The sequence below is a fragment of the Pleurodeles waltl genome, chromosome 1_2 (assembly GCF_031143425.1).
Source record: "Pleurodeles waltl isolate 20211129_DDA chromosome 1_2, aPleWal1.hap1.20221129, whole genome shotgun sequence".
NCBI classification, from domain to species: domain Eukaryota; kingdom Metazoa; phylum Chordata; class Amphibia; order Caudata; family Salamandridae; genus Pleurodeles; species Pleurodeles waltl.
This window is the reverse complement of record NC_090437.1, coordinates 132,104,285-132,118,211: the sequence shown is the minus strand read 5'-3', so window position 1 is coordinate 132,118,211 and position 13,927 is coordinate 132,104,285. Positions and strand designations below refer to the sequence as shown.

The 13,927-nt window shown below is 45.9% G+C and overlaps 1 protein-coding gene across 3 annotated transcripts in view; it reads right to left on the bottom strand.

Moving 5' to 3' along the window:
- Positions 1-13,927, bottom strand: part of CCNI (cyclin I) — a 344,582-nt gene that overhangs the window by 16,453 nt on the left and 314,202 nt on the right. The window lies entirely within an intron of this gene.

Below are 13,927 nucleotides of genomic sequence, written 5' to 3'. Positions count from 1 at the left end.
GCTGTATAATGTGTTGCATCTCGTCCCAGTGTACCCTGTCGTAGCGAGCCAGCAGGACTTGTGAGTTTGCGATCCGCCATTGATTGGCTGCCTGTGCTGCCACACGTTTGCGCGCTGCATCAAACTTCCTACTCTCTTTGTCAGGCGGTGGTGCGTCTCCTGACGATTGAGAGTTTGCCCTCTTTCTTGCTGCTCCTACAACCACTGAGTCTGGTGTAAGCTGCTGTGTTATAAACACAGGGTCCGTTGGGGGAGATTTTTATTTTTTCTCCACCCTAGGCGTAATAGCCCTTCCTTTAACTGGGTCTTGGAAGACCTGTTTTGCGAGCTTGAGCATGCCTGGGAGCATTGCCAGACTCTGGTATGAAGTGTGGGTGGATGCCAAGGTGTTGAATAGGAAATCATCCTCTATTGGCTCTGAATGCATTGCTACATTGTGGAATGTAGCTGCCCTTTATAGTACCTGCGTATATGCAGTACTGTCCTCTGGAGGTGACGGCCTTGTTGGGTAACAATCTGGGCTGTTGTCTGATACTGGAGCATCATATAAGTCCCATGCATCCGGATCATCCTGTGTCATCCCTGTATGAGTAGGTGACTGCATTGGAGGTGTTACCAGGGACAGCTGTGGTGAGTGTAGTGGAGAAGGTTGTGGCGAAAACCTTGGTGGTGGGGTTTTATCTCTTGCCACCTTTGCCTTCGGCTGCATTTCTGACTCATGAAATGCCAGCTTTCTTTTGGTTTTAATTGGAGGAAGAGTTTGTATTTTTCCAGTCTCTTTCTGGATATGCAACCTCCTTTGTGTATGGTCTGGTTCCCCCATACTTATTTCCTGCTCAAATCTGTGTTCATGCATTTGGCTGGAAAGTCCTTGATCTTCTGTGTGAGAGCTTCTTTTCGGCTCCGAAGCCGCTTTTTTCGGTACCGATGCTTCCGATAAAGTCTTTTTCGGTTCCGACGTTACTTTTCTCACCTTGGGTGAGTCGAACTCTCGGTGTTGAGATCGTTCGGTGCCTGAATCTCGACCAGAGTCGGATGTCTTCGGCAAGTCTTTGGCCTTTTTCGGTGCCGATGTTTGGTCACCGTCTTTTCGATGGGTTAAGCCATGGCCTGCTGGCGGTGGCATCACCTTGGCCTTAACGATCTTTGTGTGAGTCTTGGACGGGGCAGTTTTACTCACTGTTTTCTGCATCGTCGTGGGTCGCTCACTTTCGGAATCGTCTGAGTCCGTCCCCTGGATGGAAATTCTTTCCTCCTCTTCGACGTCGAGTTGTTCTCTCAGTGTCGACGCCATTTGTAGTCTTCTGGCTCTTCGATCCAGTAGGGTCTTTTTAGATCAAAACGCCCGACAGGCCTCACAAGTATCCTCCCTGTGTTCTGGTGATAGACACAGATTACAGACCAAGTGTTGGTCTGTATAAGGATACTTCGAGTGGCACTTCGGACAGAAGTGGAAGGGGGTCCGGTCCATTAGTTTCGTCGATGGATGCTAATAAATACCAAAATGATGAGACAACGGTCAACATAGAGAAATACACTGAAAAGTAAAAAATAAATACTATAAACCCAAAACCCCAATAATAAGGGATTGTCTGGGGTCTCCTTGACAAGTCTATTGGATGGAATGGCAGATTATATAAGCGCTGTTTTGCAATGTTAATTGTGGGAGAAGTTTATTTCCTGAACCTTTCCAAAGGATAGTGAGCAGGAGGGAATAAAAAACTCCAACACTGAACTGTGACTGCCCAACAAAAAGGAAAACTGGGGGCTCCACAAACCGCCATTAACACATATCTGCCTTTTAAATGCTTCATGAGGTCGGATCTTTATCTAACAGTAAGGATTTGAGCGCCTACAAACCAGATGCAGACTGAATATCTTACTGCTGAATGCAGGGCCAGCAGAATGCAGGAAGATAGTTCCCGTGATTATTGAAAACCCTTTGAAAGTGATCAAAATATCTTCGAGACTTCTATGTATGCTCTGTGTTTCTATCCACACTATGAAAAAATTTACAAGTCAGCATATCCTATTCGTCTAAAGAACATTAAGCTTAAGGTAATGGTAAAGCTTTTTTTCTGTAAGTCACTGTTTCACGAAAGAGCCTTCTATGAAACATAAGGATTATGATACTTATCCTGTAAGCATATATTTTTTACATGTAGTGTTATAGATTCACATGTTCTGTATTCTCCTGCCATCTAGTGTTGGTCTCAGACTGTTGCAACTTGTTTTTCTTCTACAAAGTCTTTTGAGTCACGAGGTCTCCTTGACTCCTTATATGGTTGTGATCGCTCATAGGCACTGACTACATTGTTAGATTGTTTTCCACACGTCTGGTAAGAGTCGGTATAGAGTAGTGCGTAGTATAGGATAGCATATAGTGAACATACATTGGTTGAAGATATCTTTAGTGCACACTGACTTCTGAAGAGAAGGGTGAGCACATGTGAATCTACAGCACTACATGCAACAAATAGATGCTTACAGGACAAGTAAAAGAGTTTGTCTATATATTGTGTGACTGTAGATTCACATGCTCTTCATCAACTGCAAACCAGTACTCCCCTAAGCAGTGGCAAACCAGTGGATGGTGCAGAGGTCTGAAATAAAATTATGAGAGCAGTTTGACCAGCTCTAGCTTGTTGACTTGCAAGAATATGTACACAGTAATGCTTTGTGAAGCTGTGTGGAGTGCACCATGTGGAGGCTTTGCAGATGCCAGCTACAGGTGTGCCCCAAAAAGTCATATTTTCGCCCTTACGGGTGTAGTGAAACTTAGGGTGGGTAGATAGGGTCTTTTCAGCTTTAAAGTAACAGGTCTGGATGCATTAAACAATCCAATTGGCAATACCTACCTTAGATAAGGGCTGCCCTTTACAAGGCTATTGAAAGGCAACAAAAAGCTGTTGTGTTTTACAAAAAGGTTAGGTCCTGTCTATATAATAAATGTGAGCACGCTTGACGCCATGTATGTTATGTGCTCTCTTAGCTACTGAGTTAAGTCGTAGAAAGACTGGGAGCTTAACTGTTTAGTTAAGGTGGAGTGGGGAGACCACCTTAGGTCACACTTGGGGTTGGTCTTAAGGACTCCTCTTGTCAGGAGGGATCTGGGAGAAAGGTTCTTATAACATGAGAGCCTGTAGCTCACTAAAACGTCTAAGGGATGTTATGGCTACCAGAACGGTGACCTTCCGTGAGAGAAACTACAAAAGGCAAGAACGCAATGGTTTGAAGGGAGGTCCCATGAGTCTGGTGGAGACGATATCCAGATTTTTGCTGGCGGCATCCTAGGTAGGATGACATGTTTAATGCCCTCCATAAAGGTTTTTAAAAGAGAGATCTGTTAGAGTTAAGCGTTGCCTGGCCTGCATTTATGCAGCAATTGCAGCTAGGTGCAGCCGAATGAAAGTGTCAGAGGTGGCAAATACTATAGGTGTGAGAATGTTTATATGTCTTGTGGGAGAGGACGAAAAGCTTATGCAAAGATCCCAGACCAGTTCATTCATAGAGCACTAACCATGGACTGAGAGTGTGAAACCTAGAGACAACGTTTAGGCATAGAGCTAAGAGATCTGTGTGTGCGGACCCCAGGGATGAAAGTAAGGGAGGTCTAAAGGCTGGAGGTCCCACTCATAGGCGTTTTGCTTCATCCTGCTGAGCAGGTCTGTAAAGTTATTGTCCAACCCCGGGAGATACTCCACCAGGAGGTGTACTTGATGATGAATTGCCCAACACCACATTTGTTGCACTAGTGCTGGTAACTAACACGAGTGTGTGCCACCTTGGTTTTGTAGAATAAACATGACAGTCATTTGTCAGTCCGCACTAGAGTCATCTTACCTTGAATGTCCTGGAGAAAGGCTTTGAAGGCTAGGTGAATGGCTCAAAAAGACCCGGACGGTGATGTGTAGACCGCGTTGATGAGGCCACAGACCTTAGACTCATGTTGTTGAGATGCAGTCCCCAGCCGGCAAGTGATGCATCAGTAGTGATGGGTACATGTGGAACTGGGCCTCCAAAGTGCCTGCCTTGCAACAGATTATTGCTGTTCCATCACTGCAGAGAGCGATAGGTGCTAACCTTTAACAACATAAAATATTCCCAATGGCCCTCCGCTTGTGACTTTTGACTTAAAATGCACTCATGGGGTGGGCACATGTAGAGCCTTGTGTGAGGGACAATGGCTTTGCATGAGGCCATTATATAGAGGAGGCGCATTACAGTGTGAACTGTGAGAAGAGGGAGTAGCTGAAAAGAGACAGAATCTGCTGGAATCCTGCGCTGATAGGCTTTAACCAAGCCTGAATTTAGGACGGACTGCAGGAAGGGTTGTACTTGAGTAGATGATGGTGGGACTCAGTGGCATTTTCTGTAAACCCTAAGCTGTGTAGTATGGCGACAGCAGCTTAGGTGTGGATAGGCAGTCTTGTATGCTTCCCCTCTTGCTCAGACTCTGGTCGAGCTAGAGGAAGACATGAATTCCCCCAATCTGAGGTGGGCGGGTACTACTGCTAGACATTTGGTGAAAACCCTTGGGGCCCGTGGTGACACCAAAAGGCAACACTTTGAATTGGTAGTGCTGTCTACTTACCATGAAAAACAGGTAGTGCCAATGGGCCAGATGGATTGGGGCTTGGAAAGAGGCGTCTTTCAGGTCTAGTGTGGTCATGAATTTCACTAGCTGCCGCAGGGGTATACTATCCTGTAGGGTGACCTTATGGAAATTTTCCAACAGGATGTACTTATGGAAAGGCCACAGATCGAGCACTGGCCTTAGTTAACCGTCCTTTCTGGGGTAGAGAATGTAGAGGGAGGAGAAACCCTTGCTCCAGTGATGAAGGGGCACTGGCTATATGGCCCCTTAGAGAAAGGGCACCTGAACCTGCTCTTGCAATAGGACTAGGTGTTCTGGGATGAGGGTGTGTGTGTGAGATGGGATAATTGGTGGGGATGAAATCAGCTTGAGGCAGTAGCTGTACTCTATAATGGATAGAACCCACTGGTCTGTGGTTATGTGATCTTCCAATAAGGAAGAAACCCCGGCCACCCCCCCTCCTCCGAAAGGTGTAGTGTGATTAAGAAAAATGCAAGCCAAGCCAGTTCTTGGAGGTATTGGCTAGAATGCCTCTGTCTCGACCTTTGGAGCTGTTTGTTCTGAAGGAGCTCAATGTGCAACATCTACCCCCTTGCTGGTGATAACCTTGTTGCTACTGTTGGTAGAACGGAGTTAGTTCTGGGGAAGTGGCTTTGGACCCCCCCCCCCCCCCCTTGTTTGTTGCCTTCGAAAAGCACCTCAGATAGAAGAACTTGAAAGGCACTGAGCCTTACTGATGTCTGTATCCTTTTTTTCCCCCCGAACATGTTATCAACTTTTGAGCGGAACAGGTGTTCCATGCCAAAGGGTGCGCTGATAAGACATTACTGCACCTCTTGCTTGAAGATGGACAAAGCATCCAAGAGTGCCAATGATAGATGACAGAGATATGCACCGTCATGACAGCTCCATCAGTTGAATCTAAGGCAAATTTGATGGTAGCACTGGAGATGCCTTTCCCTTTTTCTATCTCCTTTCCCCTTTCGCGGTACTGGTCAGAGAGATGTTGGAGGTGAGCCTCCATTTATTCCCACTGTGCCGTATCATACCTGTCCAGGAGGCCTACAGAATTGGCGACCCACCAGTGAGTCAGGCACCAACCACTATATCCTCTTTCCAGCTGCATATATGAACTTTACTCTCCTTGTTAGGAGGTGGGGTGCCACTTGAGGCCTGGGCTACCACTCTTTTCCAGGTGGTGGAAATGGCCAGGGAGTCCAGTGGGACATGACCCTTGGTGTAAAGTGGATTTGGGGGTGCTGGGTTGAACTACCTTTTAATCCTGGGTGCTACCGCCAGAGATTTGACTGTCTCCTAAAATAATATCAGGGCTATATTTTACCACCCTCTTAAGCATAGGCAAATATTGGAGGGAGTGCTTGGTTCTAGAAAATGTCTCCACAAAGAAGTCATCATCCTCTGGGGTAATGTACAAGCCTGCCTTGTAAAAGGCGGCAGCACACTGAATAATGCTGAGGTATGCCGTGGTGTCACCTGGAGGGGAAACTTTAACAGTGCCATGTTCAGGGTCAAGTTCCCTAGGAGGATCCATGTAATATTCATCCCAGAGATCATCAATGGGGTGCAGGTAGACTGTGGTGTCAAAGCCCTCTGCTGGAGAGTAGGGTCTATAGCTGCCTGTGTCTCAGTATGAATACGGTGACCCCTGAGGTGATGTTGCAGGAGGTAGGGGAAGAGCTGGGGAAAGAGGTGGTGGAGGTAGTATGGGAGGAGATAGAGGAGTTGTAGAGGAACCAACCTTGTCCCTAGGCCTTTGGGAGGGTGGTGGTGGCAGCGGAATGTCCGAAGAAGGAGTGTCATTGAAGGAGAGTTTGCGTTTTTTAGGCAAATTCTTTCCTTTGCATCGGTGAATAATAATGCCCTACTTCCTTTTGTCCTGCGCCTGTTGGAACTTTTCACAGATAGGCCTCTCCCTGGAGTCGGTGTCAACTGTCTCAGAGCATGCAGAGTTTTCAATGCTGATGTGGGTGTTAGGCTTAACTGAGGTGTTGGCTTCAAGACTTCGGTGCCAACACGTGGTCTGGGACTCATGGGCTGCTGAGAGTCGAGTCTCTTGGCTGGATCCTTGCTTCAGTGTCGACTAGAGCCAAAGGGCAGTGGCACACTTGAGGGCGGCACCGGCTTATGAATGAGGCCCAACACTCGACCCCTAGAAGGGCAGTTTTGCTTTAACTTATGTGGCTTAGAAGAAGTTTGGGTGTTGACCATACTCACAAATCTTGGCACAGTCTTCTGACAAAGTCTGGGTTCGACGGAGGTAGCTAGGACATTTTTGTGAGCCTTTTCCTTCTCTTGAATGTGTTCCTTCTCTGCTCAGCGGAGTGAAAGCTGGTTATCTTGGCACTGGGTTGGAAGGCCAAAACATCAGGTGACAGAGCAGATTCTTTTTTTTGTTCGGTATCAAAAAGGTCTGCCTTGCTGAAGATGTCCGGTTTCTCGGAGGATGACCAATACATTTTGTTGTGGGTTCATTGCCTGTCTCTCCACTGCTGAAGGGGCATTTTGCTCCTAATGGCAACCTAAGAGTCATAGTGGGACTCAACGTGCTCTGGCAAAACTGTCGTTCCAAGGGTTCTTTGAGTGGCACGGAGGGCATTTTTTTGTAATATGTCCATTACATCAGCTTCTATGCATCCTCATTCTCCAGCATCGGTAAGAAAGATGTGCTCCCCTGAAGGGCACTGACATCCCGAGATCTGGGATGCCCTGTTATTCGACAACAATGTCTTTAGTGATGGAGTGGTGGAGGTCAAGGGAACAGCACTAGGGCTATCAACATCTTCACACCAGGGAGTGCCTGTAAACTAAGTGACTATCCACACTCCACTAATCTCAAGCAGTTGTAATTGTCTTTTGGTGTTGGCTAAGAGCTTTGGACAAACGTCTTGCCAATCTTGGACTGGAGGCACTAACAACTTTGACAGTACTTTGCAGACCAAAGTTTCTCATGGAAACATTTGGATAGCTAGACAGAGCTTTGAGGTGAATCACTACAGGTTCTATGACCACCAGGCAGTCTACTTCCTACTACTAAAAGGCTGCAACAGCAGGAGGTCTTTTCCCCAATTCTCTAGCACATTCCTTACTACTTCAGGCGAGGCAGTAAAGTATCTTTACCCTGGTAAAAAGCTTTCTCTACAGTTTTAGTAAGTGTTTTTTAAAGTCAAAAGGTGAGCTCTGAAACAACAAAATGAAACAGGTTGTATCTCGAAACAGTGGCAGAAGGACCTAAGCCAAATAGTCACTTAGATTTAAAGTTGTCCCAACACATTTAAATGAAAGCAATCACACAAAAGTGCATATTTCTTCTAAGTGTTGTTCAGCTGCCTAGCAACCAGCTAACAAAGGCGCACTGTCACTCTTGTTCCTTCTTCACAACAGGTTTACAATAATGTCTAGTGTTGGTGTCAATCGTAGCAGACAACCTCATGGCCAATCAGACCAGGATTTTGCTTCTGGGACAATTCAGGACACAGAATGCAGGAGCTAAGCAGGCAGGCCACCTCCTTAGTATAATTGTAAAGTTGGGTTTCCCTTGGCCACAGTCCTTTGTTGAGGTATATCATCTTTCAAGCAACGGTGGACTTGCTGGAAGTGGCTTGATCTATGGAGGGTGAATACAATGGCTTCCATTAAGAGTGGACCCTTTATTTAGATGGCCCGATAAATGGAGTTACCGGCCCCATCAGAATTATGCAAACTGCAGCAAATCCATGAATTAAAAGTATTTTTACAAGGCGACTTTGGCTCCTGAATGCAGCCAAATTCTCAAAGTGAAATAGCGGGGATAAATGAAGAATAGCCAGGGCAATAGGATACAGTATTACCAGTTGAACTAGTAAATTCTCATTCATATTAAATATGAACTCTGGAGTAACCAGGGATATGGGCCAAGCTTCACACTACTTGAAATGAGGATCAAAGAAGCCTTGAAATTCTATTGAAAGTTATGTAAACTCAAACCAGACTAAAAATACTCAGCTTTACAATGGCAGCGGGTGAGAGGAGTGCAGCGCAAGTCGGATATTCAAGCAATGGGAGACAGCAGGCATCTAAAAGTAAAATTATGAAGCACCCTACAACTTTTGGGGCTTTATCCATGCAAGCACTCCCCAAACTGCATACTTCATGTGTCCATGCACCACAAACAATCATACCTTTCTTGAGTTCCCAGTGAAAAACAAAATATACACAGGGAGAGCCAGTAGGCACGCAGTTTTCTCACTGGGTGTAGGTAAAATGCCTGTACCTCTTGACTAAAGATAGGTGTCGACGTCAGTGAGTCATCCCACGGCATGGGTCTGATCACAGACACAGCAGTCCCCATTATAAGTGAAGTAACATTTTGAAGGTTTCCTTATTACCCAAAAGAATCTAGAAATGCCGTTGGTGAGCTACATTCATAAACATGCAGAGCGCATACGTGGGTCTTGTGACGTAGATCTCTGCACAGGAAGACAAGCCAGATCAACCAGAAAAATAAAATAAGAGCCTTGTAGCAAAGGATGATACCAGAGAATTTCAACCTGTAATCTTCCCTCTCTCAAGATTTCTTCCCTGCAAGCTCAAACTAACGCACGTCTCACGGTTACAAAAATTCAGTCTGGACCCAGCATGACTGCAGAACCCAATGCCAGTTTCTAAATTACCATTCCTCTGAAAAATAACAAGTGGTGAACAAACAACTTCAAAACTGCATCGATGAGTAATTTCTTGTAGGTGCTGATGAAGATTCAGACCTAAATAAAGCAGGACTACAGCCATCTTGCATGTAGTATCAGAATGGCTGTGAGAATCTTGACAACAATGAATCCGGTCTACAGATCCTACTTGCCCTGTGAGAAGCAGCTCAACCCTGACCTCACAATCCTGGCTGTTTTAGGATCCATTCTGAAAGGAGTTTCCAGCTTTGTACAAAGAAATTCAGTTAAATCATCTGAAATTATCCCACGGACTCTCGGCTCCGCTCGAATGTAAAGGCCTTCGATCACTTACACTATGATCCAAAAACGTCAACCTCTCCGTAATACAGCAAGGAACAATTGTGATGTTAGAACATAGTGAAACTAAACATCAAGTAGGAGATAGCACTCAGCAGTACCTCAAGTTGTCTGTAAATGACTAAAACAAAGTACTATTGGACTTATGAAAGCTAGATGTCAGCCTTCTTCTCTTTGCAGTCAAATCCCAGTAGAACAAAGTTGCAAATCCTACCTTTGCCCATATACCCATAAAAAGTTATACTCTGAATAAAAGATTGTAAACCACTAGGCATCTTACTGTAGGAAAGTAGCCTCTTTATAGCTTGGTTTCCCCCACTTTTGGCCTGTTTGTCAGTGTGTTTGACTGTGTCTACTGGGATCCTGCTAATCAGGACCCCAGTAGTTATGCTCTCTCCCTTAAATTATGGTTGTTGCATATTGGTAACCCAGTATTTCACCTACAATTGGCATACTGGTGCACCCTTATAAGTCCCTAGTATATGGTACCTAGGTACCCAGGGCATTAGGGTTCCAGGGGATCCCTATGGCTGCAGCATATCCCCTGCCACCCATAGAGAGCCCATGCAAAGGCTTCTGCAGGACTGCCATTGCAGCCTACGCGAAAAGGTGCATGCACCCCTTCACTGCCATTTGCACTGCACCAGGTCACCTATAAATCACCCCTATAGCAGGCCCTCCATTCCAGGGCAGGGTGCAGAGTACCTGTGTGTGAGGGTACCCCTGCACTTGCAGAGCTGCCCCCACGACCTCCAGGACCATTTTCCCAGACTTCGTGAGTGCGGGGATGCCATTTTATGCATGTACTGGACATAGGTCACTACTTATGTCCAGCTACATAATGGTAACTCCAAACATAGGCATGTTTGGTATCAAACATGTTGGAATCGTACCCCAAGGCTTCTGCAAGCATTGGTTGTATGAGTCCATGCACTCTGGGAGCTCCTTATAGGACCCCCAGTACTGGTGTTACAGCCTTCTGAGGTTTTTCAGGCAGCCATAGCTGCTGCGACCTTTCAGACAGGTTTCTGCCCTCCTGCTGCTTGAAAAGCTCAAGCCCAGGAAGGAAGAACAAATGATTTCCTTTGGGAGTGGGGTGTTACACCCTCTCCCTTTGGAAACAGGTTTTACAGGCTTGGGAGGGGTAACCTCCCCAAGCCACTGGAAATGCTTTCAAGGGCAAATTTGGTGCCCTCCTTGCATAATCCAGCCTACACCGGTTCAAAGACCCCCAGTCCTTGCTCTGGAGCGACACTGCACAAAGGAAAGGGGATTGACTACTCCCCTGTCCATCACTACCCCAGGGGTGGTGCTCCGAACTCCTCCAGGGGGTCCCTGGGTTTTGCCATCTTGGATTCCAAGTTGGCAGGGAACTCTGGGAGCATCTGAGTGGCCAGTGCCAGCAGGTCATGTCAGAGCCCTCCCCTGATAGGTGCTTACCTGTTTAGCTGACCAATCCCCCTTTCAGGGCTATTTAGGGTCTCTCTTTTGGGTGGTTCTTCAGATTCGGATTGCAAGACTCCAGCAGGAATCCTCTGCATCCTCAATTTCATCTTCTCACCGAACAAACTGCATCTTGACCCTCCAGGAACTCTACAAACTGCAACAAAGAAGCAAAGACGACTTCTGCAACATTGTATCTTCAGCTCCTGTCGGCAACTGCAACTGTTTCCCGCTCATGTATCCTCAGAGGACAGCCTGTCTTCAGCCTGCACCAGAAGAGCGAAGGAAGCTCCCTTGGAGTGTAGGAGTCACTCCCCTGCTTCAGCAGGCACCTCACTGCATCAGCGACCGGCTGCATGGATCCTCTCTTCTGATGAGCTGCGTGGACCCTGCATCATGGGGGATGGACTGAAGTGGTCCCGACAGTTCTCACGTCCTACTGTCCAACTTTGGTGGAGGTAAGAGCTTGCCTCCGCACGCAAGACAGTACCCTGGTACACCGTAAGTTTTGCAGTTGCCAAGGCTTGTTGGCCCCCTTCCACGAAGTTCTTTGTGCACCATGCAGCTCCGGCCCCCAACACTATCCTGCGACGCACACCTTCCTGAGTGGTTATCTGGTGGCGTGGGAGCCTTTGTCGTAGTAATGTGTGGGCCTCCTTTGGCACCTCCTTTGTCCCCATGCTGTGGGACTCCTATGGGCGCTGCCTGGTCTTCTGTGGGCTCCCTGAGTTGCTGAGAGCCCTCTCTGACTTCCCCTCCTGGGTAGGGTCCACCTGGCCCTTGCATCGCCATTTTTCTTGTGTTTCTGTGTGCTCTAGGAAAGTTACTGTGTTTTTATCCTGCTTTCCTGGGCTCTGGGGTGGGTTCTAGTACTTACCTTTGGTGTGGGAAACCGACAGTCATATTCCACTTTCTTAGTATATGGTTTGTGTTCCCCCTAGGCCCATTTCTAACTATTGTGATTTTCACTAATTGCACTGTTTGGGTTTCTAACTGTTTTTATGCACATTTCTGCATACTAGTGTATATAATGTGTGTATTTCTTACCTACTAAGGGAGTATAGTCTCTATGGTATTTTTGGGCATTTTTGTCACCAAAATAAAGTACCTTAATTTTTGTAACATTGAGTATTTATTTTCATGTGCGTGAGCACTGTGTGACTACAGTGGTAGTGCATGAGCTTTGCACGTCTCCTAGATAAGCCTTGGCTGTTCAGCTACAGTTACCTCTAGAGAGCCTGGCTTCTAGACACTGTCTACATTTGACTAATAAGGGATAACTGGACCTAGTATAAGATGTAAGAACCTTAGGTACCCACTACAAACCAGGCCATCCTCCTACATTTACCATCAATAATAATCTCTACTAAATGTCTAGAGTTTACCATAAATGTCAACATAAACATGCAAATGATAAACCCAAAATTATAAAAACAATCTTCTTGGATGTCCACCCGGTTGTTCAGTCTAGAGTCTTCATTTGTAATGTGTAAGAAATGTGCTCTCTGCATGCCTTACTGAGGAGGCTCTGGCTACAGCCAAATTCTCCAAGTCAAAGGTATCTTTCATGCAGTGGCAAGGCAAGCAGCAGATGCTACGAAATTCAAACATATCACAGTCACTTTAGAAAATCTCTGCTGGACACCCTTAAAAACCATCATCATTTTCAGGGTACCATGCCCTACTTAGAAGGTGGTGCCTCTATAGCAACATGGCTACCTCCATTAGAAAATCACTGTCACAGGGGATCTGAAAAATGGGAGAAGCAGAACTGTTTGTTCTGGGAAACAGGCATTTGGGGCAACAACTCCCCTCTTTGAGAAACACCTGCTAAATTGTTAAGTGGCTCTTTTCCTGTTAATCAGGGCACAAGTCAGAGGTACACGGGGGCATACAGTGTCCACCCACTATTTTCAAAGAGTGGATGCCGTCTGCCCTATGAGGAGTGGCCCCCACTGAAATATACTGAACATGCCCTAGTGTCCTCTTCATACATTGGGACACATTCAGCAGCGCCTGTCCCTTGTCTGTTTTGTGCAGCAAAGTGCAGGCAGCGAGGGGGCTTTCATATTCCAGACTCCAGCTGAGCCCACAACAAAGGTGGAATTTAAGGGGCCATCAGGCCTCCTTTTGTTCCACTATCCTGATTGGAAGCTGTCTGATCCTCACACCTAGATGCAAATGCAAGGGAGTGGTAACAAAGGCACACAGCTTATCATCACTTCACAAATATTTAAGAGAAGCATGTTTAAGGTGTTCAATCCCTGTATACAAGAGATATGCAGACACTGTAACAATGTTAGGTGTGTTGGTCTGTTCCAGTATTTACACAAATAATTTAACCACTATTTTGTTTTATGTCTTTTATAGAGCTACTCATCCCGATGCAGGGTGTGAGAGCGCTTTACATCACATGTACACACTATACATCGACAATAAATCCTATAAATGTGTAAATCAATGTGTAAGATATGTTACATAAGAGTGAAGGGTATAAGGTTCAGGAGTCACATTTATTTCATAGCTTGCTGTGCTATATTAGAAGGATTACAATTTATGAACTGTGAGTAACAAAAGACTATCTATGTTAAGTGCAGTAACTCACTTACCTAGCTAAATGAAATAAAAATCTGCCACCTACTTGTTAGATGATCTGATGTGCATGAGACACATCAACACTCTACGCTCCTTTGATTCAAAACTGGGACTAAAGAAAACACAGGTCTCTCCAACAAACTGGTTATCCTCCAAAGTTATCTTACCATAATTCCCTGGGATTTACTGGGCACACAAAGATCACATGCTTTGACCCCATAAGATATTATAAAATGCAGACTTTGTGACCAATTAAGCAGAATAGTTTACT